Genomic DNA, 27,071 nt, shown 5'->3' with positions numbered 1-27,071 from the left:
TGGATTTCTTTTCTGTTCCTAGACAAAGATAGATCTTCCAAAAGTAATATTTAGAACAAAATTTTCCTGCTAGGTTTAGCAGATTTGGTTTAGCTGAATCTTAGTTTTCCCTCCAGTTTCACTTGACTTTCTTATCCAGATCTTACTTCCAACCCTGTGCTCAGCTCTTCTAAAATAAATAATCTAGAACATGTAGTCAGTTCAGCAGTTAACAGGACAGGAAGAAACTAATATGCCTAGTAATTAAATGAATAGTTCCATATGGAATTTTTAAACTGGCATTTGATATTAAATCATTAGTAGGGTCTACATATTTCACGGGTTTCTATAATCAGAGTTGTCAGGCTGAACCATTCAGATACAGCAGTCCTCAATTTACAGCCATTTGTTTAGCAAACATTTTAAGTTATAATGAAAAAAGTGTAAAAAGTGACTTACGACTAGCACTGATTGTCATTGCAGCATCCTCATAGTCACGTGATCATGATTTGGGTGCTTGCCAACTGTTATGCATTTATGATGGTTGCAACATCCTGCGCTCATGTGATTTGTGTCCTACCCAGCTTACTTTTGGCAAACAAAGTCAAGGAAGCTGGCAGGGAAAGTTGCAAGTCAACTTTGTGATGTCTCGCTTATTGATTACACTGCTTAAGGATGAATTTTCCAGTCCCTATTGTAGTTGTAAGATTATTTGTATAACCTTCCTATTTTCTGATACTCTCCCTCGGATCAGGCTTGTATAATTTTCAAACAAGAATTAAACAGGGTGACTAGATCCAAGTGGGAAGAGGCCTTCTGTTCAATTAATAAAAATAAACCCAGAGTTCTCACTCAAGACACAAGTGACCAGGCTCAAATTATCTTGCTTTGGACACATTATGTGAATACTTAGCTTTCTGAAGAAAGTTCTAAATTTGGGAAAGGTAGGAGAAAAGACAAGAGGGTGACTAGCATCAAGGAAGGTGGACTCATTCAGTCACTATGGTAATTCTGAGAGATCAGGTTAGGGACAGATCCTCTTGGAGGAAATATATTATATATGGTTGTTAAGATTGATATAAACTTGATGATACATAATCAACAGAATCATGGGGAAAGAGATGGAGCAGATACGGAAATTCTTTGCCTTGACCAACTGTTTTAAGCACAGTATTCTGGTCTCTTTTGAATGTCGATTTCACATTAAACAAGACAAATTGCTTGTGTATCCAATCACACTTGGACTTAGAATAAAGTATTCTATTCTATTCTATTCTATTCTATTCTATTCTATTCTATTCTACTCTACTCTACTCTACTCTACTCTACTCTACTCTACTCTACTCAGATCTAAATTCAAAACATCAGTCGGGCAAAAGCTCACTAGATGACTTCAGTAGTAACCAGCTGAAATACATTGTCTACAATTCCTAGAGGAAAGGCAGGGAATAAGTGCAATGTGTTTATGTTATAAATACTTTATAAATGTTTTAACCATAATATAGGTTTTAACCTATAATAACCACCTTAACCAAGTTTATTTGGTCATATCTATATCCTGCCTGCTTTTTTCTGCAGATCAACAGCAAGTCATAGCACTTTTTTCTTTTCTGTTCTAGGATCCAAACTGAGTTGGTCATCAAGACCAGAGGTTTAGTCTTCTGAGCTTTTGGATTCATGTTGGAGCCCATCCTCTGGGAACTTTTCTCTACCAGAATATGTGCTTTGCACTATTCTATGTGTAGTATTTATATGATACTACACCTGGTTGCATATGACTTTTTATTTTGTTGATTGGGGTGTTGATGGGGAGCTATTTTCTGTTCTAGTTTGAATTACTGTGAAGTGGGATAATTGGGAAACAAACTGAAGGCATTGATTCTGACATAATTATTTGTAATAAAATTTATTCCCTATATTTTGTTGTTGTAAGGAATAATGTAAAGAGACAGCAGTGTCCGGAATATAGGAAAGGCGAAAGGACAGTGGATATTAAAAAGAGCTAATCACCTCTAGGGAGCTAAATTAAAAACCTTAAGACCATCTAAAAAGAAATATCAATAGCAGGTAATCCTCGACTTACAACGGTTTGTTTAGTGACTGTTCAAAGTTACAACAGTGCTGAAAAAAGTGACTTGACTGTTTTTCACACTTATGATTATGACCAGTAGTATTACCTTCGTTACCAGTTTGGAATCGGGAGCGTGCGCGCACTTGCTTCGCTCGTGAACCGGGGCGAACCAGTAGAAACCCATCACTGATTATGACCATTGCACATCCCCATGGTCACATTATCAAAATTCAGACACTTGGCAACTGGTTCATATTTATGACGGTTGCAATGTCCCAGGGTCACATGATTCTTCTGACAAAAAAAGTCAATAGGGAGGTCAGATTCACTTAACAACCGTGTTACTAATTTAACAACTGCAGTGATTCATTTAACAAATGTGGCGAGAAAGGTCATAAAATGGGGTAAAACTCACTTAACAAATGTCCCACTTAGCAACAGGAATGTTGAGCTCAATTGTGGTTGTAAGTTGAGGACTATCTGTAACGGAAGAGCAAGGTTTCAAAGTAACTCACTTAAAAATGTATCAATTTATATCTTCCATCTGCTTTAAACTTTTGAAAAAGTAGAAACATAGAAATTGTATTTGGTAATGTAAAGTTCATATTTATCTTTGAGAAAGCTATGCTAGTTCAATTTCTCAGAACAAATATGCCAAGACTGAATTAATAATAAATAATTCAATTCAAATAATGAAAAACCTGCCTCAGGCTTTTTATCTCTACTTCCAACTTCTTTTTCACACACAGCATTTGTAACTTTAATTTTAGTTTATGTGTATTTATGCATATTATATACAAACTGTATTTTACCTTTCCCTTCTGAGATTATTTAATGGAGCTTCTGATAAAAAATAATGAAATATCTATTTTTAAAAAATAATCATAAACAGCTAGTTCTTCCTTGATTTCCAGATGGGTTTGAACACAGCTCGCTATGTTGCTCAAATTGGGTTGTTCTGAATCCAAAACTACGATATAGGAATTTGTTTTTCTTGGGAATTAATGCTAACTATGGTCAGCCCAGCAACCTGGTTAAGACAATTAGAAGCCGTAAGGAAAAAGCTTATGAGACCAAGGAAGAAATATGAACGGTAAATAAGGAAGCCTATCACTCATGCCTAATCTTTTAGAACAGAGGTGGGTAATTTATGACCTTTCTAAGCTTTAGCATAATTTTAAAAGTCCTGGGCAATGTATTTATTCTGAACTTTTGTGACAAGTTATCTATCCCAAGGAAAAAAGAGAAGAGCATGTTTGAAAGAGAAAATGAGAATGTCAGAGAAGGAGAATACTGATACCAATAGAAGACAATAGAGCCAAGGACCCCACAAAGGAATACTGATTCTCCAGTTTAGTTTTTGCTCTGGCTTAAACACCACTATCTTTATTATATCTTTATCACTATCTTTATCTTTATAGATTAACCTGGAAGGAATCTAATATGAAAGTGGTTGCTGTTTTAATACAATGATACAGTGGTGGGATTCAAAGTTTTTACTACCGGTTCTGTGGGCGTGGCTTGGTGGGCATGGCCTGGGAAGGATACTGTAAAATCTCCATTCCCTCCCCACTCCAGGGCGGGAAAGTTACTGCAAAATCCCCATTTCCTCCCAATCAGCTGGGAGTCGGGAGGCAGAGAATAGATGGGGGCGGGGCCAGTCAGAGGTGGTATTTACCGGTTCTCCGAACTACTCAAAATTTCCTCTACCGGTTCTCCAGAACTGGTCAGAACCTGCTGATACAGTATTGGGTTCATCTCTACAACTTGCCATGTAAGGAGATATTGGACTGCAGTAAACAGGTAGTCCTCAACGTACAACAGTTCATTTAGTGACCATTCAAAGTTACAATGCCACTGAAAAAAGTGACTTATGACCACTTTTCACACTTATGACCATTGTAGTATCCCCATGGTCACGTGATTTACATTTGGATGTTTGACAACTAACTCACACTATGACAGCTGCAGTGTCCTGGGGTCACGTGATTCCCTTTTGCAACCTTCTGACAAGCAAAATCAATGGAGAAACCAGATTCGTTTAAGAACCGTATTACTAATTTAATAAGTGCAGTGATTCACTTAACAAATGTGGCAAGAAAAGTTGTAAAATGGGGCAAAACTCATTTAACAAATTTTTCACTTAACAACATAAATTTTGGGCTCTATTGTGGTCATAAGTTGAGGACTATCTATACTAGGAAAAGTAGAATAATCATACATTTTGGTGGGGGAGGAGGAAGTAACCAAAAGGAAAGAGATGTTTTTTGGAAAAATCTTAATTAAAAATCATGGAACAAATTCAAAACAGTCCAAGTGACATAGGAACAAATGGGATATTGTTGCAAGCCTCCTTTATCTTTCATCCTAGGGCTACAAAAATAAATGGGATGGCAATCCAAGTTGAGTACATCATCAATGGATTGGGTGGGGTGGAGTGGGAACCAAGGGTAGTTTTCTTTTGAAATCAAATTTCCCAGAGCAAATAATGAAAGCAAACAGTTAAGCATACTTTTGAAGGCTGAGGTATCGGCCGATCAACCACTCATAGAAGCAAGCAGAGACCATAACAGCAATGCATTCACTTCATTGCTTGAGGTAACAGCAAAAACAGACTTCTCTACCTGAAAAGACTAACCAGTAAACAAAGCAACGTAATTTCTGCATCACCACCAACCCAAAAGCTCAACAGCATAGCTATCTGTAGATATGCATACTGAACATGTCCTCCATATTGTACTCATTTGCATTTGATCACTTGCCAGAAAAAGAAATATAGAAAAAATAGAAAAGAATATTTAGTTAGTTGCAGATTATTTCAGAGAATGTTATTCCAAACTTGGTAAACTAGCTGAGTAACTTATCCAGCAGCTTCTAGAAGGCAGAAACATGTATACGACGAATTGTACCATAAGGGGCTTAAACAAATTAATACACTCTAAATGTATTATAGTGTAAATGTAACTAATCATAGATTTCAAACATCTGCCCAACTATCTTTTAACTAGTTAAGCCTTTCCCTTAGCTCATGCACTCTTTTTTCCTCCAGAATTATGCATTTTAACAATCACTACTTTAAACAGAGCAGCTATGGAATATACCCTTTAAAGTAAATATGCTTAAAATAATCATAGTCTGGATTAATAGCAGCATGCTGAATTTGGAAAATCTGTGGTTAAATCAAATGCAATTTTTGGTGTGCCAAAGAGAAGAGTGAAACGGTATCTTCCTGATTGTCCAGCCTGATTATTTTACCAGGTTGCTGAAGGTACAACAATTGTAAAATACTCACACTATTGTCAGTTCTCTAGCAAAATTATGTCTCGAAGATGTACATTTTGGAGATCAGAAAACTCTTAACAGGTTTATTTGTGCAGTCTTTATTGTAAAATATTGGTTCTTCCTAAACAAATTTATCCTAAAACATTGATTTTCTCTAAACAAATGACAACTATACACTTAATTGTCCTTCGTTGTGTTTGTTGATGTGCACTTCACTGTATGGAAAAGATTAGTCATCTTATCAAATGGGTCTGAGAAAGGAAAAGGAAACTGGCTGTTCTGTTGATGGGGGGAAAGCCCAGGAGTGAAGAAAATGCAAAGATGTTTCCTTCCAAATGTGCAGATTGTGTGGAAAATGAAACTGGAGGTCAGGGTGAGACAGGCTGGAGAGAGGCAAAGGACAGGCATTCAAAATGATTCAGTAAGCCTGTTCCGTTCAGGTAAATTAGCTGCTGCGTTAAGAAGCTGTTCCAACTTCCTACTGGTGATTGGGATGGGAATCTCATTAGAATGGCCTTTCTGTTAAGAATTTTTTTTTTTTTTTTGCACAATAAAAATCAGCAAGCTATAAATAATCCAAGACAAAGAGTAAGAGTACAGCTTCTGCCTTTTTCCAGGACATTTTTGTAGCTGTTTCCATTTCTGGCCTAAAGAAAGGAAATATGGAAAAATATAATAAAATTAAGTAAGAGTAACGCACAACCTATTTCCACTTCTCTGCTTAGGGACACAGAAGGTAAGAAGCAGCTAGGTTTTTGTAAGAGCTGAGCCTGTTTTCCAATTACAGAAAGTATTTTAGGTTTTGGTAGTTCTCAAGGCTTTCAAGGGAGATGCCCAGTATCCATTAATTCAGAAAGGCTGAAGGAATTAACCTGGAATATACTTTCTATATTTTTTATTTAATTATTAAATGTATAGATGCATACACATGCCTCATTTCTTTGCATTGCAGTGGGAACTCAATGTGGGTGTGATGCGAAGCATTGCAAGTGCATCTTTGTTGCAGTGAATTATGGCTTCTAATCTAGCCATATTATGCTGCCAAAACTAGTTGAGGGAGTTAAATGTCTAGAGTTCCATTAATTTACTGCTAAATCCTGGTACAAAGCCCAAAAGTATTCGCCATATAAAAGACATTTTATTAATCCAATACCGAACATATAAGAAACTAGCAAATTCTAAAAGTTTTCTACAAATGGTTAACAACCGATTTGACTCATCAAAGAAATCTGTGAGACTATTACATGAGCTATTGATTGCTTGGGAAAATGTTCAGTTATGATGGACATGCGGAATACACTGCGCACTGTAAGAACAACAAGCAGTAGTATCTAAGATAAATACATAGGTTTCAGCTAGTCGTGTTTCCTCCTAAATATAGCCCAGATTGCTGCTTACTTAATATGTGCTAATCATAATTCAATGGAGTCCTAACACCAATTTTTTCAGTAGTCTAGGAATGATGGGAGCCGCTGTCCAACATTTGGAATGCAAAATCTTGCCCACTTCTAACAAAAGCATGAGCACATGTTATGATAGGCATTCCCTGGATTATTTCTTGCCTTTTCGAGCAACAAAAATAGACAAGATTGATTATGTTAAGATCTTTTTTAGACTATGTCCACTCTTGTACTTTCTCCCATTTCTCTCTCTCTCTCTCTCTCTCTCTCTCTCTCTCTCTCTCACACACACACACACACACACACACACACACACACACACACACACACACACAGAGAGAGAGAGAGAGAGAGAGAGAGAGAGAGAGAGAGAGAGAGAGAGAGAAAGTGGGAGAGGGAGAGGGAGAGGGAGAGAGCACTACACAGTTTTGCAGCTGACAACATGGTTTGCCAAAACACCATAGATTACAGAAACAAGCAGCAATTATACAATACTGCAGCCTGAGATTTCCCCTCCCATAGGTTCTCAGCCAGGATAATTTATTGCTGAGAATTCTGGGAACAGGAGTTTACACATCTGGATGGCACCAAGATTGGGAAAAGTTGTAATATTGTATGTCCTCGGATTACTCAATGACTAAATGGTAGCTTTTCAAAGAAATATGCTGAAATTATCATTCCAATGAGCCATTTACAATTCCCAGACTATAATTTATGACCTCACATATCTAGCCACTTGTGAGGGCTTATGAATAATAACCAGAACGTGAAATTTCTGAAGTATTGAAGAATATTTTCTATTTCTGAAGTACTGAAGCTTATTTTTTCAGTAAGATAATAAAGTATGATCTGGGTTAGGAATACATTGTACTGTGTGATGTTTTGAAACAGATCAGTGATCAAGCTAGTTGAGTAAACTAGATAAGCTATTAAAGTAGCTCTTCAAGGTTTCAAATAGTGAATTTTTCTGCTCCAAACTGGATATGTTGGGAATAAAATATAACTACTCTGTTCCTTCCTGATTACATCAATTTGCATCATTTGGAAAGCAGAAGTGGATCAAAATCAATGTCTCATTTCAGTTGCCTGTAAACAGACATTAGAATGTTGGATCTATTCTAGTCGTGCCAAAGGTGCTTTTTCAAGAGGCAAGTGGACTTTCTAGGGTTTTTTTTTTCTTTGAAGATGTTTCGCTTCTCATCTAAGAAGCTTCTGGAAGCTTCTTCGGAAGAAGCTTCTTGGATGAGAAGCGAAATGTTTTCAAAGAAAAAAAAAACACAGAAAGTCCACTTGCCTCTTGAAAAAGCACCTTTGGGATAACCATGACCTGGATGACTGAGAATCTTCATAAATCTATTGTAGTGTTTTCCCCAACTTGTTAGTTGTCTATGGTTAGACTACGTATCATATGGGGAAGTTCAACTCAGGGGTGAAATGTAAAATTTGTTACTACTGGTTCTATGGGCGTGGCTTGGTGGGGGGGTAATGTGACTGGGTGGGCGTGGCCAACTTTTTTTTTTTTTAACTTTTCAAAGCATTATTTCTAATGCTTTGAAAAGCCTCTGCCTATCAGGCAACTCAGCTGGGATCGTCAGAGAGGTTTTTAAAAAAACGCTTTGAAAAGCCTCTCTGACGATCAGGCAACTCGACTGGGATTGTCAGAGACTTTTCAAAGCATTTTTTTAACCACCTCTTTGGCCAAGAGGTTGCAGAAAAAAATGCTTTGAAAAGCCTCTGACGATCCCCAGCTGAGCTGCACGATCATCAGAAGCTTTTTTTTTTTACTGTTAAAAGCATTTTTTCTTCAGAAGAGGCTGTAGAAAAAATGCTTTTAAAAGTAAAAAAAAAAAGCCTCTGATGATCGTGCGGCTCAGCTGGGCATTGTGGAGGGCGCGGGGGGCGCAGGGATTTTTGCTACCGGTTCTCCGAACCACCCACTGCCATCGCTACCAGATCGGGCGATCCGGTCTAAACCGGGAGCATTTCACCCGTTTCAACTGTGTTGAAACCCACTCCCAGTACCATGATTTTTCTTTTAAAAATTAAAAGAATAAGAAATTAGAATAAAAAGGTTTTGACACCTCTTGTAACAACCATCAAGCAATTAAAACAAAGCATGATGCAGCCAAAATGATTTGAAAAAGAACCCCATCTACTGACTCAATGACTTCCAGAAAAAAAACCTTTAAATAAAATATTCTGTGTTTAAAACCTTGATGTGGCACACAGGGGGCACGCAGTGCCCTCTCTGATGGCACATGAGCCGTTACCCCAGTTCAGCTCCACCACACATGCGTGTGCGCCTCCCGCTGGCCAGTTGGTCTTTGGGTCTCTGCTGTGCATGCGCGGGGGGCGAATCCAGGGGGCACGTGTGCATGTGGGGGGTGCATGCAGGGGGCACTCACACATGCATGTGGGCTTGGCGCATGCACGGGAACCGTGTGTGCATTGCATTTTGGGGGTTTGGCACTCAGTCCGGAAAAGGCTAGCCATCACTGATTTAAAACATTGAGTGCCATATTCAAACACCAGTTTGATTTTAAGATAACAAGATTTCATTTGGCCAAAAATCTCTGAATACAGGTAGTCTTTGACTTACGACTAGAATTGAGCTTTTGTTAAGTGAATCACTTGTTAAGTGAATCACTGCAGTTGTTAAATTAGTAACATGGCTGTTAAGTGAATTTGGTTTTTGTCAGAAGGTCGCAAAAGGGGATAACATGACCCTGGGACGCTACAACTGTTATAAATGTGAGTCAGTTGTCAAGCATCTGAATGTAAATACATGGGGATGCTGCAGTGGTCATACATAAGGCCAGTGGTGGGATTCAGCCAGTTCGCACCACTTCGGGAGAACCAGTTATTAACTTTCTGAGCAGTTTGGTGAACTGGTTGTTGGAAGAAATCATTAGGGCAGAAAACCAGTCTGTCTCTATAGACAGACTGTTTAAAAGATGTCATGGACCAATTTTTTTCCAGACAAGACTGAGACTGATTTGAAAGTGGATTTTAAAATGGCAGGTTATATGAATGATAGAGAAAATGTACTACTCAGGACATATAAAAGAAAGCAGCTAATGTCTTGATAATTTAAAGACATATACAAATAAGAAACCAATAGAGTGACCTGGATAATTTTCCTATATTGGATTTACAAAAAAAAGGCTTGTTAAAAGCTTGGCAGAATTTTGTGAGATGGGACATAGAAAAAAATGGCAAGAAATTAAGTTGTAGGACATTATTTGAAGGGACTAAAGTTTAAGACCGTTAAAACTTTTTAAAAAAGGAATATAAAGTTGGTTTATTTCTTCAAGGTTAACATAAATATGTTGTCATCTAAATTGACATTTGCTAATATCAGAACCGAAATGTTGAGGTGTTAAGGATCTGTTTATAGATAAGAGATGGGATATGGAAAGAAAAGATCATTTGTTGTATTTCAGGAGGTGATAAATTACTAAAGTTGCTTAAACTTATGAAGGAAAAAAATCATTTCTTTATATATTTATTTCCTTTTTACTATCTTTACTATATTCTTATTTTTTCTTTCTTTTCTATTTTATTCTATTTTATTTTCATGCACCTTCATGTATAATGATTACTTGAAACAGCAGACCAGCAGTGGTCTGAAGGCCACCGTTGTGTATCACTGCCAGACAAGGTACGCATCATGAGAGAAACATTTCAGGTGACATTAAATATTCAGTGTAATAATATAAATGTTTTAAAATATATATTTATCCCCCAGTTCCTCACATGAAAAAAAATACATGATTCAATATGTATTTCAGAGGTGTACCGGAGAATGTCAGCTACATCAAAAGGGCAGATGCTCCTTGGCAATTGAAAACATAACCCTTTTTAACATGCATCGCTCACATTGCCTACATGTCAAAAGGGACAGGATTCAATTTCTCAGCCACTGCCAGCATTTTGGTTTTGTTGACATACAGACACACACACATCCCACATATCCATGGCTACCTTAATTGATCCTGATTTTAATCTGAGCATAATGGCACATAGAGTCATGTGATAGTGAGATTGGTGGCATAAAAATGTAATTAATGAATAAATAAGTATAAAAGAAAATAAATAAATACATAAAAATGGAATGGAATGGAATATTGGGAAATAAGTGCACCCAACAATACTTTGTTGAGTAGGTGTCTTAATCTAAGATTCTTAGAGCTACAGCTTTCTCCTCTTTTTCATCCCAACTGTGATATTATTTAGGTTATTGAGGAAGCTCTATCAGGAGCAATAACTCATACCAGTATTTTGAATTACAGGATTGTGATACCTTCCTAACCGGGAGGCCTGTAATCCTTTCCCAGATCCAAAAGAATCAGCGTGTGCTATACAATCACTGACCAGCGCTGTACCCAGTTAAAATTTAGAGGCACAGTGTGTAACTTTAAATATTACAGAGTGAATAGCAAACGTATTCGGCTACAACTTTGTGAAGCAGCCTCAGATAGGAACCTAGCAACAACTAGCTTTTTCTAAGAAACATAGACTAAAATAATATATGCATTAAAAAAGTTAAAATAGCTTACTTAACTATATATTGATCCTTTAACATTTTCTTTACCCTTTTTCTTTCTCTGCTTGACATTGTGAAGATAATCACTTTCCTTGCTTGCTCTGTTCCTTATGAGATTCCTGAAGCTCAAACAGAATTCCAGATCAGGGATTTGTTTGACTAGAGGGGGTTTCATACATTTCCAGCATCCTATGAGCTGCCCCCTCCACACTGTTCTTCTATATCTCATAGTTGTCTTCTTCAACATTCTTTCTTTCAGTCTACTCCACATAGGCTTTCACAGCCCTGAAAGGCAGCACCAATACTAGCCTTCTCAACTTCTAACTTCTCAACTTCGGCAAAGACCCAATGTTGCATGTGGTTCTGAAGCCTGTGTAAAATAATGCTCCTGCTTTTTAAGCATTAAAAATAAGGATATTCAGTTTGAAAATCGGATTGTTTCTCTCCGTGTTGTCTGTCTTTTGTTGACACAGCTTAATCAGCTGCTCTTATCTTCAACACATTATCTGAGAAACTTCACTAGTTCTTTGGGTTGTTTTCCCATGCACAGAGAAGAACCCATTTTGTGGTTGGTTAAAATAAGTTTTTGAGTTGGGAGAAGTTTCACGTCAAGGACTTTAACTGAAAAATGAGGCTCAAATGGAGAGCTTCAAACTGATGAAGTATCAAAATCAGTTTAGAACATCAGCTATGCTTTCACAAGAGTCAGGTATCCCCCCCCCTTCTGACCTCCCCATCCACCCATAGCAGAAGCTTGCCAAACATGCACCAAAGACAAATTCCTAGTGCGTCCAATCACACTTGGCCAATAAAGAATTCTATCTATTGAGAATGCAGTTATGCTACTACCCATATAGCTGTTTTGAGATGTAGTTTTCCATGTGTTGTAATAGGACTCCAGGAGAAACTTTGGGTGCCAGCAAATTCATGTCCATAGCTGTGTCATTAAGCAAAACTGTTCTACAGGTATGGATCAAGTTCTATCTTTCCAGAAAACATGAAAACAGATCACGTATATTTGTTTTGTATTGTGTACAGATATTTATTTGCATATGACCAAAGGAAAATATTGCAATAAAAGCAAAGTGGTATGTCTCCTTATGGTATATTTTATTTCACTTTATCTTGTGTTTCTGAATCTGTACACAGATTTATAATAATATTCATTGGAGAATGAAAAGACACTGCAAAATGAGTGGCATATGCAATATATTTAATAAGTAAATAAAAGGAAAATGAATTTTCTAATGCACTTAACAGAATAACAGAGTTGGAGGAGCTTTGTTTCATATAAAGCTCACCATTAGAAGAAATAAAAAATGAGACTTTTCATCTGTACCCCACCTCATTCCCTCTTCCACAATTATTTTGGAAGGCTCTCCAACCCCGCCTCCCAGAACACCTATTTAGAAGACACAGAAAGCTGTAGTAGGAAAGGAAAATCAACAAAAATGCCAACCTGGTCCCTTAATTCTGTGACTATCAGATTGCAAAACTTGATTCAACCTACTGTAGCAAAACAATCAAACTGTCCTAAGAAATGGCCATTCATTTACTTGCTTCAAGTTCATGGACCACATGATCAGTTAAAGATATAATAAATATATGAAGCTGACAGGGGTAATTTAATTCTTTTTTTAAGGCTGAGAATCAAGCTGAATAATTAAAGTAATTAATTGTATGATATAGTACTCAGCAAGGGTCAGGGAATTCTAGATTTTAGTTTTGTGAAGCTTAGATTCCATAAGTCAACCTCGCAACTTCTTATAAGGATAATTATGTTGCTCAGGGAGATTATCCCACAGAAGAGTAGGATATCAAATTGAGAAAATCACAGAGTTCAGAAAGAAAGAAAGAAACCTTAAGAATTTTAATAAATTATTTTTTTTTTTTATTTTTTTAATTTGATTTATATGCCGCCCTTCTCCGGAGACTCAGGGCGGCTTACAGTGCGTTAAGCAATAGCCTTCATACTTTTGTATATTTATACAAAGTCAGCTTATTGCCCCCACAAACTGGGTCCTCATTTAACCTACCTTAGAAAGGATGGAAGGCTGAGTCAACCTTGAGCCTTGGAGAGATTCGAACCAGCAGTAAATTGCAGGCAGCTGTGTTAATAACAGGGTGCTTTAAACCACTGTAGTACCAAGGCTCTTTTTCCCACTTTCTACTTTACCAAGCTTGTTCTAAAATTGATAGCTGCCAATGGTACATCAAAAGACAAAGACCTATCATTTTTCCCTTTGACTTTGGGCAGAGGAAAGTAAGCCTGACTTTTAAAAGGCATATGACTCATATAAACTTGCAAATTTCTGTAAGAAGTACAGTTAAGTCAATTTGTCAGTATTATACCAAATTACATCAAAGGATTTGTGAGGACTGTAAAATTTTGCATCATTGGAGAAGTTAGAACAAATGGTATAATCTTTTCAGAAGCATTTGTATAATGTGGAAATGAACTTGGGAGACAGAACAATGAGACCCAATCAAAGAAATAGCTTAGTCTGCAATAGGAATATGGAGTCTTCAAAAAAAAAATTGGAGTATGATTCATATTTTATTACAGAAAATTTTGAAAATGAAGATAAAAGATGAGACCAGAATTTTTCCTTTGGGGCTTAATGGGAAAAGACCTGGAGAAAAAAAATGGAACTTTGCTACTATATATGTTGAGAGCAGCAAGACTATTCTATGCACAAAAAATGGAAGGACACTTCGATTTCCACCATGGACAAATGGTTGCAGAAGTTGATGGAGTTGGCTGAAATGGCAAAACTGACTTATTTTGATTAAAGAAAAAAATATAAGTACTTTTGTTTTCACATGGAGACTGCTTCTGAACTTTGTGCTTGAAGTGGAAAAGAATGAAACTTTGATTTTGGGTTTTACCGATTAGATTGATAGTTCCTTATAGAAATGGCTTGTTTATATGATTATGAAAAAACAAAAAGTTTTGATTTATGTTAATGCCTTATTTTACTGCACAGAGAGAGTTGGAAATCAATGCTTCTTTTTCTTTTTTCTTCCTTCCTCAGTTCTCTTCCCCCTCTTCCTCCCTACTGCATTTCTATTTACTTTTGTATTTTATATCTTATTTTATCTTATAACTCAATAAAAATGTTAAACTTAAGGAATGTGGAGTCTTCCTAGTTTTGGGGCTATGAAGGGGACTTGATTTAATAAACCATGCCTCTCTCAGATTTTCTGCCTTTCTTTTTTATGTAGCAATAGCAATAGTACCTAGACTTATGTACTGCTTCATTGTGCTTTTACAGCCCTCTCTAAGCAGTTTACAGAGTCAGCATATTGCCCCCAACAATCTGGGTCCTCATTTTACCCACCTCGGAAGGATGGAAGGCTGAGTCAACCTTAAGCAGGTCAGGATCGAACTCCTGGAGTAAGCAGTGAGTTAGCAGGCAGTACTGCATTCTAACCACTGCACCCCCACGGTATCACAGTATCTGGTATGAAAGAAAAAGAATATTTAAAGTAACAGTAAATTGTGGTTGAAGTCTTACTTTACTATCATGGCATGTTCCAAATGCAATGACAACTGTAAATCTTTCATAAAATTGGATTCACACACTTTGTAAATCATAATTATGTTAATCGAAGTGTGCCTAGGAAGCCCTTTCATACATCCTACTAATCATGTTTATTAATCACAATAGCTGAAGCCTAAACCAATTCTACCATGGTATAATTAAGGACAATGTTTGGATCTAATAATATATGGCATCCTGAGCTGAGAAGAGAGATGCTCAGCTTTTGCACATTTCTTGCCTTACCAAACAGAGATGTGTATGTGGCTGTGTTTGGATTGCATAATTACTTAACATTTTTCCTTTAGCAGCATTTAAGCAAGAGTATATCAGCCATATTAATAACCATTCAGTTGTTAGTGATTTTGAAATATACCCGAAAATTAACAGAAAATAGTTTTAAAAGTTTGCCTGGCCACATTTTTAAATGCCTGCCAGAATGACTAATTCTCTACCTTTGGTGCAGAGGAAATGGAACAAAATAAAAGAGGAACAGGATGGACGTACAGAGGAAAGAAAGGAAACAGGAATGTTTTATGTAGCCTGAGGTTACAACTTCTGGATGTGTCCATTGATTAATTATATTCACTGCGTCCTTCCAGTACAGGAACCGGCTGGTTAGAAATTCTAATAATAATATAATATCAGCGTACCATAAATTGCCAAGCCATTTCACAACTTATAGGCTAGATTTCAGCAGCACTTGGTTGTGTTCAAAATTTAGTCACACACTGTATGTATTCTTTTTTTTTAAAAAAAATGTACTGAAAGTTTTACAAAGAACATAAAAACTAATGCAAATGAATAAAAAGCAGAAAAGAGAGAAAAGAAAAACAAAGAAAAAAGACAAACTTGCAGAGAAAAAAAAAGAAATAACAAGCAGAAGCATCCAATTTTCTTTGCAGCAAATATAAGTAGAATTCAGTTATCTCTTATTCTAGGATTACAGTTTAGTCTTTCTAAACCACAAATCAAAGATACTGTATTTTTCAGTGTATAAGACACACCTTTTTTCCCCCAAAAAAGAGGGTGAAAATCTGGGTGTGTCTTATACTCCGAATGTAGCCCCACCCAGCCTTGCAAAAGGAGATTTCAGAGGCTGAAAGAAGCCTCTGAAAGAAGCTTCAGAAAAAAAGCCTCTGAAAGGCTTTTATCTAAAATAATATGGCAAGCAACAGAAGAAGAATCAGTAAAGGTTCTAACCAAACTATGCTAACAAATCTGGAGAATGACACAATAACGAACAGATCGGAAGAGGTTAATCTGTATACCAATACCAAAGAAAGGAGACTGAACAGAGTACAGATAGTCCTTCAGAAAAAAAGCCTCCAAACAGAGCTTCAAAAAAAAAAAAAAGCCTTTTTTTCTGAAGCTCTGTTTCGGAGGCTTTCAGAGGCAGGGAAAAAAGTTTTTTCTGAAACAGAGTTTCAGAAGTTTCAGAGGCAGAAAAAAAAGCAAGGCACAAAGCTCACAACCAACGAACCTGTTGCTAAAATTCACCTCTGGGAACAGCTGATTGGGGGTATTCCGGGAGGCCGATCCATCCCCAATCAGCTTTCTTCTTATTTTCCTCCCAAAAAACTAAGGTGCGTCTTATACTCTGGTGGGTCTTACACTCCGGAAAATATAGTATATTGCATAGGTTCTATCTGACTGGCAGTTTTTATTCCTAGGAAATGGAGAAATGTTAATTATATTTATGGACAGAATTCATGCATAGTGAGGGATATAGCCTATGCCTGAATTTGTTTTCTATAAATTAAAGAAAGATTTTCCCAAATAAATGTGTATCCAGTCATTTGCTTAATGGACCAAACTCTTCAATTTGTAATCATTACATTCATACAAGCTGTTATGTAGATTTTGTTTATAAGAATATGCTTACCTTCCTCTCCCAATAAGCAGTAGGATTTATCATCTCTTCCACTTTAGGCACAATTGAGCTGTTATGTCTATACAGGTGAATTTCCTTCATCACTTCACATAACAATTAAAATTCAAGGTAGAAAACCTACTTCTACTGCTTAACTTTATAGATTAGTTCATCACTGAGCCCCTAAGATAGTTTCGACACACGTGCATGAGGAAACATACACCCACACCCATTTATTGAAAGCAAATAGATTTGCCCTTTAAAAAAAATGATTACTTCAGATATACATTTTACCATGTGTAATGGTCCTGTACAGTAAGTGTGCTAAATCATATTGGATAAATATAATCATAACAATGTAGAAAATATTTAAAATGCAAATACTAATGGAACCTGAAGTCTTTCTTCTAAGTATTGTCGAAAAATTGACAGAAAACCAGTTTGGGATGTTATTTCTTTACATGGTGACTGCCGCAAGGGCTGTTTATGCTAAGTAATTAACCACATTGATTACAGGCAATGGATTAGATACGTTTATAAGAGATTAGATGCTCATAGTGGACTTTCTGCATGTTAAATACAGTAACAGATGGTTAACAGAGGTTTTTGAAGATTAGTTTAGTTACCTGTTTCAGTCTTATTTTTGGGGTTACCTGTTGACTGCTTTTTTTATACAGTGAACAGATGGTGGGTCGATTTGACTGATAAATAGATTTCCACATCAATGACACCTTTTCTACACATCACAGTATTTTTATTAAATATGGATGGAAAATTTTATAATTACTTGTAGATCTCTTATGTAAGGAAAAGAAAACATACCAGATATTTCCGATATATTTTTCAACCAGGGTGGACATTTCATATTTAATATCAGTGTTAACGATTAGATTTGTCATTTGTTAGTATTTTGTACACATTGTTTTTTGTTTTTCTTGGTAGTGTTGTTTTTTCTTTGTTTTTTCCCTACTCTTTTATTTTAACTTTGGAAATAAAAAGTATTTTTTTTAAAAAAAACTTACATTATACATCATAAGTCTTCCTGCAAACCTTTTTATAATACCCATAATGCACAATTATTTATTTACTGGCAAGGCCTTTGCTTCCTACTGCCAATTGATATTCTCATGACCCATCTGAACTGATGCATGTCAGCAATATCATTTTTATAAAGGAGCATTCTATTGCAGCATTGTTTTATAAGGCAAACAAACATTTAAATGAGCCTTACTCCATTGCTCGGTCCATCCCCAATCCAGTCCGCATGCATTGAAGGTAACTGTAAGTCCATGTACCCGATTGGATGCCAACCAATTTGAGTAGATGAATACAAACTGCAATTGTGCCTAATTTATTTTAATTTAAGTTGTAGCCAATATAACTGCTGTCTATGAGAAACTACCCCAGAAACCACAAAGTTGATAAAGCCAAAAGGGAACAGAGAAAGAGGGAAAACCTGGCAATAAAAATGTTTCTAAAAGAAAGAGTTATATAGTAGATGTATTTTTTTTCAATAAATTTTATCTTCAAAACCTTTTAAGTTGCTAAAATGCAGTCCCCAGAGTGACACCTACTGGAGTCTATGGATAAAAAGAATAGGAGATGTGAATTTTCATTCATAGGATCTCAAACTAAGCAAAAAGCTGTTCGCTCAGCAATATTCTCTACTCATTAGAGAAGTTTTCTGTGGAATTTTAAAAGTTATCTTTATTTAACTGACTATAGATTCCAATAGTTGAATTATAATAATAACTTTTATTTGCCATCTCAGACCAAAATACAGATATAATTGCAAAAGAATGTGGGGAAAGTAACATCATACACAGTTGGCTACCAGAAGCCTTGGCTGAGAGGAATTACACCGTTCTCCTCTAATAGTTACAGCTCTTAAAATTTTTTTTTAGAAACCTGAAAAGTAATGTGTTGAATTGAAATCAAACAGATGGAAATCCCAAACATTTTCTCGTATTAACTTCAATGAATTTTCAGCGGATACAATCTGGATCCACTCCATTATCATTCTATGAAAAATAAATGGAAATAAAAGCTTAAATATGAAGGGAAGTTTAGTTTGCTGTTGAGAACTAGTGGATGTGTGTGCGTGTGCATGCCTGTAACTTTGTTACATAAAACAAAGGAATTTAGTAGGCATAATCTATATACTTCATCTTAACCAGATAATGAGGACATTATCTGACTCTGTCCTTCTCTATGGTCTAGCTCCTTATTATACAACAGATTAAACATAGCGTTAACTATTTGCTTAACTTCTTCCTCTCTCAAAGCTTCAATAAACAAATGATTTAATCCAGGATACTTCTATTAATAATAATCTGATGACTCCAAAGAAAACTATTCCGGGATGACATTTCCAGTAACTAATTTGCAGGTCAAAAAATGTTTTATTTTCAAAACTTTGTTTCGCAACTCTAGTAGTAGCAGTAGCATAAGCAGTATTATTCCTATTAGATGTATTCTCATCCTTTCATTCAGAGTGTTTGCAGTTATTTAATGTATACGTTTGTTTAAAATGAAATTTGTTGTGTTCTGAATTTTACAAAATCATGATAATTTCATGTTTATTCTTAAATTTTAATAGTTTGAGCTAGATCTGTGAGTTTTATATTACAGAGAAAAATATTTATCTTTAGATGTATGTGTGTATATATCGTAGTATATTTAAGTGAAAGCAAAAGATAATGTAGTAAATGCAGTATCCTATATGCCCACATAAAATTACTTGTGTATTATATAATAAAACTGCCCCTTTTCTTTAGAGAAACATACAGAAACAACATCCCAAGCTTTTCTGATTTCCATTTCAGCACATCCAATCAAGAAAAAAGATTTACTGAATGCATAAAAGATAGGCGTGTATATCTAAATACTTATACAAAACATCTCAACGAAAGACAGACTTAGACAGGAAGATTTAGTCCACAGGTGAAAATATTTTCACTTACATACATCTCTTTCTTTTTTTATAATCATTCCAATAAGGTTGCTTATCTTATATTATATTAAACTCAATACACAATTTGGCAACTTGTATTAGAATAATCAAGAGCATTAATTCTTATGAAGGAAGAGTGCTGGTGGTTATCATCCTCGTGATAAATTATTTTTTAATTTTTGTCAATCATTCCCAAAACTTATTCCACAATTACATCTCTCTCATTTACAGAGACAAAATAGCATAAAATGTATATTTCATTCTACATAGTCAAAAAAGAATCGTACATAGTCAAAATATATTATAAAGCAGCAACATCAATCTATGGGTAGAGATCATTTCCAATTGTAAATCATTTTATTTAAAAAACAAATCATTGCTGTATGATTCATGAGAATGCATGTCTCATATCAGGAAGAAAAAAAATATTATTTGTAAAATCAATTATATGAAGGAAGAATCTTCTACAGTTCAGAAGGAATAGAAGGAAGAAAAAAAACACCCACATACACTGCTATGCCATAAAGGAGGTTTTTTTCCCCCTTCTAAACTAGGATAAGATATGGAGGAATCCAGATTTTTTTTCCTCCAATGTATGTAATGTATGCAACTGCATATTATTCCACATCTAAAATGAATGTCAATAAATGGTTGAGAACCAAGTGAGAACATCAAATATGAGGCAATATAAGTGGCACGGTACCATGCCTGAGACCAAGTCAACTTCTATCAGAATTTCACTACTAACTCTGAGTCTTATCCATCCACGGTGCAATATTGATTAAATTACCAGCTAGCTGCAAAGACTGCAATTAGACAATATACTGTATGTCAAAAGTCTAGAGTCTTGCAATATGGTATAAATGTCAAGCATTATTTAATTTAGAAGTCAAGTGCTATCAGCTCCAAGCTGTTGTTTGTTTTAAGTCTATAAACGTTACCTTCTAACAACCCTATTTTTTCCAGGTTAACAATTTAACTAACTAAATGTCCCCATTTATCTGTATTTACTTCTTTTGTTCATGTTTATGTTCATACCTATACTTCTTATCTTGTATATGTTTGACAAACAAATTAATTAAATTAAGCCCATACATTTATAAAGTACACACTATAAATTTATGTTGTTAAATGCAAAGAGCTTGTAAGTTTTCATAGAGTGATATTTTTGAGGTGATCAGACAGTTCAGATATTTGGATGGTTTACCCTTGTTTTTAACAGACAAGGTAATTCCCCCACTTACCTCTCTCCCCCATTTCATGCCCATATTTATGGCTATGTCTAGATGAATAGGGATGATTTGCATTTAAGATGTCAGTAAATTATACTGTGCGTACTGCATACAAAACTGATGGTACATTTTACTGACAATTGCTGAAATCCACATGGAACCGTGAATAACAATAACTATGCATCAACTGTAAATTATGACATAAATTTAAGAGCTACAGAACAACCACCCAAAAAAAAAACCCCAACAAAACAAAAACCCTCCAATCCTTCTCTATACAAAGAAAGGGAACAGTAATTTTCCCAAAATGGCTGAGGAACTCAACGAAACAACTGCAAATTGAATATTGTATTTCCTTCCAAAGAATGGTTTTAACATTCTAACCACCTTAGATTTAACAAGTCCCTTCCAATTCAGGCCAAAAATCCATTCACATGTTCTAGTTCTATAAAATATGATCAGCAATAGATCTACTAATTTATTTTTATTGACTTAATCAAAGAAGCTTATTTTTTAGTCTATGTTCTAAAGTGCTCTTACTGAAAATACTTCCAAATAAAACAAACTGACTAAACTGAGAAATTTCAAATAATATTGTTGAGTTTCCTTATTCTGGTAGATGGACCTTTTTGTTTTTTAATCATCTGCTGAAGATGCCCTCCACTCATCTCAAGTGCTTTTGCACAAGTGACTATAACTCTCATTTGAACTCTTTTTTACTTTCTGTTCTTTGGCTTTCCTATTTGCTGTCTTTTCCATGAGTTGCTAAGAAGCATCTTTGAGACCTTCCTGTGGCATGCAAGAATTGCTCTCATGAAAGGTTGTTCATTGTGGGAAACAGGATGTTGTGTAAGATGGGCTTTTGATGTGATCCAACATCAAAAAACTTGTCTTCTTCTGTTAAGGAAGAATGGAATGGAATGGAACGGAATGGAATAAAAAACAGAATAGGGCTCCTAGCCCTTTAAATGCCTGGGCAGAATTTCAGTGGAAGACAGCTATTTTTTCCTGCAATACCTTTTTACAAACTATTGCAATTGTTCTATTGTTACTAGAACTATATATTTACATCATCAAGAAATTTAAGTAAAAGGTGACTTATGATTTAAGTCTAATTAATTACCTCATCTTTTCAGCCTTTCTCATTTAATCCTCATTTGTGAGGTAAAATAATATTAATTTCCCTCTCAAGAGTACTGTCATTATGCGAGAATATACCCCAAATTCTCAAAGTACCTAAAAAATGCTTGCTTGAAAATTAACTTGTACCAAACAATTCTTTTTTCCCCAGATAAACATACATTTACTGAAAAGGTACAAATCTTAAACCATTTTTTAACCTGACGCCCTCCAGAGAGAATTGGGAATACAAGTACCACAATATTCAGAATTCTACACCTGACATATCTGGAATGGACCAGGAATTACAAAGGCAATCTTAAATCATATTTAATTTCACTGCTGTCTTAAGAGACTGTATATCCTATAGGCAAAAAAGCCAGTCTCTTTAAAGCACAAAATTCTGTTTTTCAGACACCACTTATTTGTATAGGGTTCCTTGATATACCTTCCATTGGTTTCCAGATTTGGAAGCTGTGCTCCAAGCATTTAAGAAAGCTTTCAAAAGGACAAAATAAAAGGGAATTGTTTTCTTGAGTCACATCCCACAACCACACTAATCAGGAACTACATTCAGATTTATTGTAATGTTGGCATTTTCTTTCAGCAACCTGTATTCATATTTTGGCATGTTCACTGTGGACAGTTTTGCACTTACTTTTTTATATACTGAAAATCAAACACCCAAAAGCTGAATGTCGTGGTGCTAGAATTCAGTGTGGGGAGTGGGGAAGGAATATTGGATGGATAGATGGATGGATGGATGGATGGACAGACAGACAGACAGACAAGATTGTTCTGGGACAACCTATTATGTCATACTCATTCATATTTTCATAACTGCCAAGTTTTAAAACAAAAGATACAAGAAAAAAGCAACACCATATATCAACCTCCAACTCAGAAGGCTTAATGATGAACTATCACCACCTTCCAACTTCACCATATTAATCATATTTAATCAAAAACAGATTCAGTGTGAAATTTGTAGCACATTTAAATAATTTAGGATTAAACTATGTAGCTTAAAAACTTAATCGTTTATACACATCTAAACCGCCAAATCGCCATAGACATAAATCTAAAATTAACTCTTCATCATATTCCTCTGAAATCAATGGACAGTTTTACTTCAAAGCATTAAAAACCAAATCAATCCTCAGGTTCCTGTTTAAAACATAAGACTATTGCCTGATTCTGTGCAAGAATAAAATACAACAGCCATTGGATGGTATTACCTTCACTGCGAATAGCCAAAAGCGCACCCAAAAGTTGGCAAGCTTTTACATTTCCCATAATTCATCTTCAGGGAAGTTATTAAGAACAGTCAGGGATAAGTAACATGCCTCCAGGCTAAAATTTAGGTCTGAAACTTTAATTCGTTAATTGAGAAGCCACAGAATTAATTAAGCCCTGCTCTTTGAGGAATAGCTTAAAAAAAATGGGCACACTTTTTGTGTCACTCTGACGGGTCCAAATAAAGTCAATGTTAGATTTTGTTATTCATGAGTTCCTATTTGACTCTCACTGTACATCCTATGCTGGTTTATTTACTCCCAGAAATAAATCTCCCTGCGACAACTACAGCTAAAAAGGTGTTTCTCACACGAGTGTACAATCGCGCCGTTTTGAGGAAGGAGCGTCCCCCAAACACCAAGTCTGATTTGTCCGACTTCAGATGAAGCTGTTAACTTTAATGCACTGTTTTACATTTTGTTCTCTCTGTGTCACACACACACTCACACACAAACAAAACTTCCCATCTCCCTTTGGGACCGGAGGGACGAGCCGCGCTGCTGAAACTCTCACGCCGAAATGAATCCACTGAAAGGCCGGAGGGGTAGGAGGTCACGATAAAGACCGCACAGCTTGCTCCTTCTCGTTCCCTTCTCCCGTCCGCTTGTCGTGTGTGTGTGTGTGTGGGGGGGTGTTTTAGAAAGAGATGCTTACAGAACTTGGTCCAGGATCCGATTCAGAAGATCCTTTCTCTCACACATGCTTCCAAATTTGTTAGGTTTCCAGATTCGGGCAGCCGAAGCACGAGCACGCGTGGCTCAAAGAAACGCAATCCACGATTTATCTTAGTTTTGGATCGGGCTTCTAAGCCGCACCGGACAGCGCCCGTTTATATTCGCCTGGCAATTCATTTATTGAGCAGCGCTGGGGAAAAAGGGGCGCTCCCCCCGCCTCCCTCCCCCGCCCCTTCCACAAAGCGAATTAGATGGTCCGAGAAATGTCCTCCCCTGCCTTTTATGAATCTTATTCCCCGAAAGCAACTGTAGAAGGGTTACGTTTCTCTCTTTCCGCCTCCCCTATAATGTTTCACACCATCTCTTCCCACCCACCCAGCCACCCCTTTTTTTTTACTCACCAAAAGCTGTGCTTTCCTTCCCGGGCTTAATATCAGGAATCAAAATGAGTTTGGGTTTTCCCGGTTTGGGTAGAAAGAATTCCCACCACAATCACCACCACCCCAAAAAATGAGGTATATATACATATATATATATATAAAGATGTTTAAAAAAGAAAAAAAAACCCGAGAAAGGAGTTGAAACGGTTAAAAAAAAAGAAGAGCCGCGATCCTGCTAGTTGCTCCTTACAGGTCGAGGTTACAATCCAATCAGCGGAGATCTTCGAAAGGAGCCCGAAGCGGACGACGGCCGGCTTCTGCCGCCAGGAGCGCTCAGAAGCCTTGTGAGGTTGTAACTTATCGGCAGCCGAAGGGGAAACATCCCCGCTTCCTGTTACATCAGGAGGAGACCCCGCCCGTGTCGAGTATTACATTTCTTGCTTTCTCAAATAACGCGCGCGCTCGGGCCGGGCGAGCTTTCGCTCTCCTTTCCAAAGGCAAAAAGCCACGCGGTTCTTTGCCTGGGCTGGGAGCCTGCCTGCCCTTCTGTTTTTTCACCTTGGAACAACTAGGCATCGATTCCCATTAACCCTTGCTGTGTGACCCTGTCAGTAGAGGTTGATAGGAGTCGAAGTGGCAAGAAGCTGGTTGCAGGGCGTTTGGGACGACCCTCCTCCCCTCCCCAAAAAAAGCAGAAACGTGAGGCTTTCCCCTTGGCAAGGGGAGGTGGGTTGAAGCGGCCTAGGGAAGGTACATGTTTCCACTTAGGTGTAGAAAGCCTGGTGTTGGATCTCAAACCTACCTGTCCCCTTGATGGCTTGAATTGTTAAGGTAAAGGGTTACAGCAGTGCTTGGTTGGTTTGGACTATCTAAACTTCCAACAGCTCGTTCAAAGTTTATATAGTCCAAACTAACCAAGCTCGAAAAAGCTCCCAATGACCGACCCAAATTTGAGTCCAAACTATCCCCATCTCTATTCTACAGTAGTAGCCAGTAGTAGTTCAAAAGTATTTTTGAGGTTTGATGGCTAATAATACCATTTTTTTTTCGAGTTTCAAGATAATCATATTCCACTGCTGGAATGGCCTGGGAATAGACTAGACACGTGATGGCAAACCTATGGCACACATGCCACAGGTAGCACGCGGAACCATATCAGTGGGCATGTGCGCACCAGCCAGCTGATTTTTGGGCCTTCTGGGCCCACGGAAGTTGGGAAATAGGCTGATTCCAGCCTCTGGAGAGCCGGGGGGGGCCGTTTTCACCCGACCCAGACTCCTAGAAAGTCTCTGGAGCCTGGGGAGAGCGAAAAATGGGCCTACCAGGCCTACCGTGCCATCACGTGCCAAAAGCGGGGGAAGCGGAGGGGTCACACACACATGCGCGGGGGGGTTGGGTGCATAGAATTATGGGTGTGGGCACACATGTGCGACCCCCCTGCACCTCCCCCCACTTTTGGCACACGATGGCAAAAAGGTTAGCCATCACTGGCCTAGACCTTAACCCAAATGAAAATCTATGGAGCCGAATAAAGAAACTTGTTAGTCAGAAGCGACCCAGTTAATAGAATTAATAAAACCCAGTTAATAGAAGCAATCATTCAATCTTGGTTTTACATTATAACAGCTGCAGAACTATATATTTGTATATCTCGTTTTCCCTACATGTTTCACTTTTCTTCTTTATACTGTAACTGCTATTCTAATAGCAAATCCTTCATAAAAGTTATTGCATTACATTCGTGATTAAATTATCTTTCCATTGATATATACTTTTATAATACTACACCAAAAAAAAAGTGGTATTATTAGCTAGGTTTAGAAAATACACTTTTCCCAAAAGGTTTCCACAATTTTGGCCACTACTGTAGAGTGTTGGAGATTCCAATCATAGAAGTTTTGAAAACTATGACTTATCACTTTGTTGCTTGTGTGTATACAGAGAGCTTATGAACCAGAGACAAATTTCTTGTGCGTCCAATCATACTTGGCCAATGAAGAATATTCTATACTCTACCCCAAACTTTCCTGCAGAGGAAGAAAGAGAAGCTACAGGAACCCTGAAACTCAACGGCCTAAGTCCTGTGTTGTATGTTGACTTCATTCCTGTTAGATGAAACCTGCAATTCATAAATCCCATCAATAAATACAAAAGTAAAAACACACTTGGTTGACCTTAAGTAAAGGTCCTTTTGCTTCTTCAGCCTTAACCTACTTCACATGATTGTTGTGAGCAAATATAAGATGGTAGAAATGGTGGACACAAAAGAAATAATTTGTAGCTCCTCAGAGGAAGGTTGGGAAAACTTCCCTGCATATTCCTCCAAATGTAACGATGATAAATGAGGAAGAATAGATAGAAGCAGGTTTCCTGTAACTCAGCTGCAGTATATGTAGTTCTCAATTTAAGCAACAATTTGTTTAATGACCAAAGTTAGAACGGCATTGAAAAAAAGTGACTTATGACCGTTTTTCACTTATGACTGTTGCCGCATCCCCATGATCATGTGATCAAAATTTGGATGCTTGGCAACTGACTCATATTTATGATGGTTGCAGTGTCCCAGGAGTTTTTGCAACCTCCTGACAAGCAAAGTCAACGGGGAAGCCAGATTCACTTAACAATGTTACTAATTTAATAACTGCAGTGATTCTCCTAACACCTGTGGCAAGAAAGGCCATAAAATGGGGGCAAAATTCACTTGTCTCACTTAACATAAATTTT

At 36.8% G+C, this 27,071-nt stretch overlaps 1 protein-coding gene across 1 annotated transcript in view; it reads right to left on the bottom strand.

Moving 5' to 3' along the window:
* Window positions 1-24,448, bottom strand: part of CALCRL (calcitonin receptor like receptor) — an 89,416-nt gene extending 64,968 nt beyond the window's left edge. Inside the window, exon 1 of the mRNA XM_070956861.1 lies at window positions 24,369-24,448. The gene's annotated coding sequence lies outside the window, so the exon portion shown is untranslated. The remainder of the gene's footprint in view (window positions 1-24,368) is intronic.
* Window positions 24,449-27,071: the final 2,623 nt, after the last annotated feature.

Source organism: Pituophis catenifer, unplaced genomic scaffold (assembly GCF_029215685.1).
Source record: "Pituophis catenifer annectens isolate HBS135680 unplaced genomic scaffold, rPitCat1.0.hap2 SCAF_1, whole genome shotgun sequence".
NCBI lineage: Eukaryota > Metazoa > Chordata > Lepidosauria > Squamata > Colubridae > Pituophis > Pituophis catenifer.
This window is presented reverse-complemented; position numbering and strand designations above follow the sequence as displayed.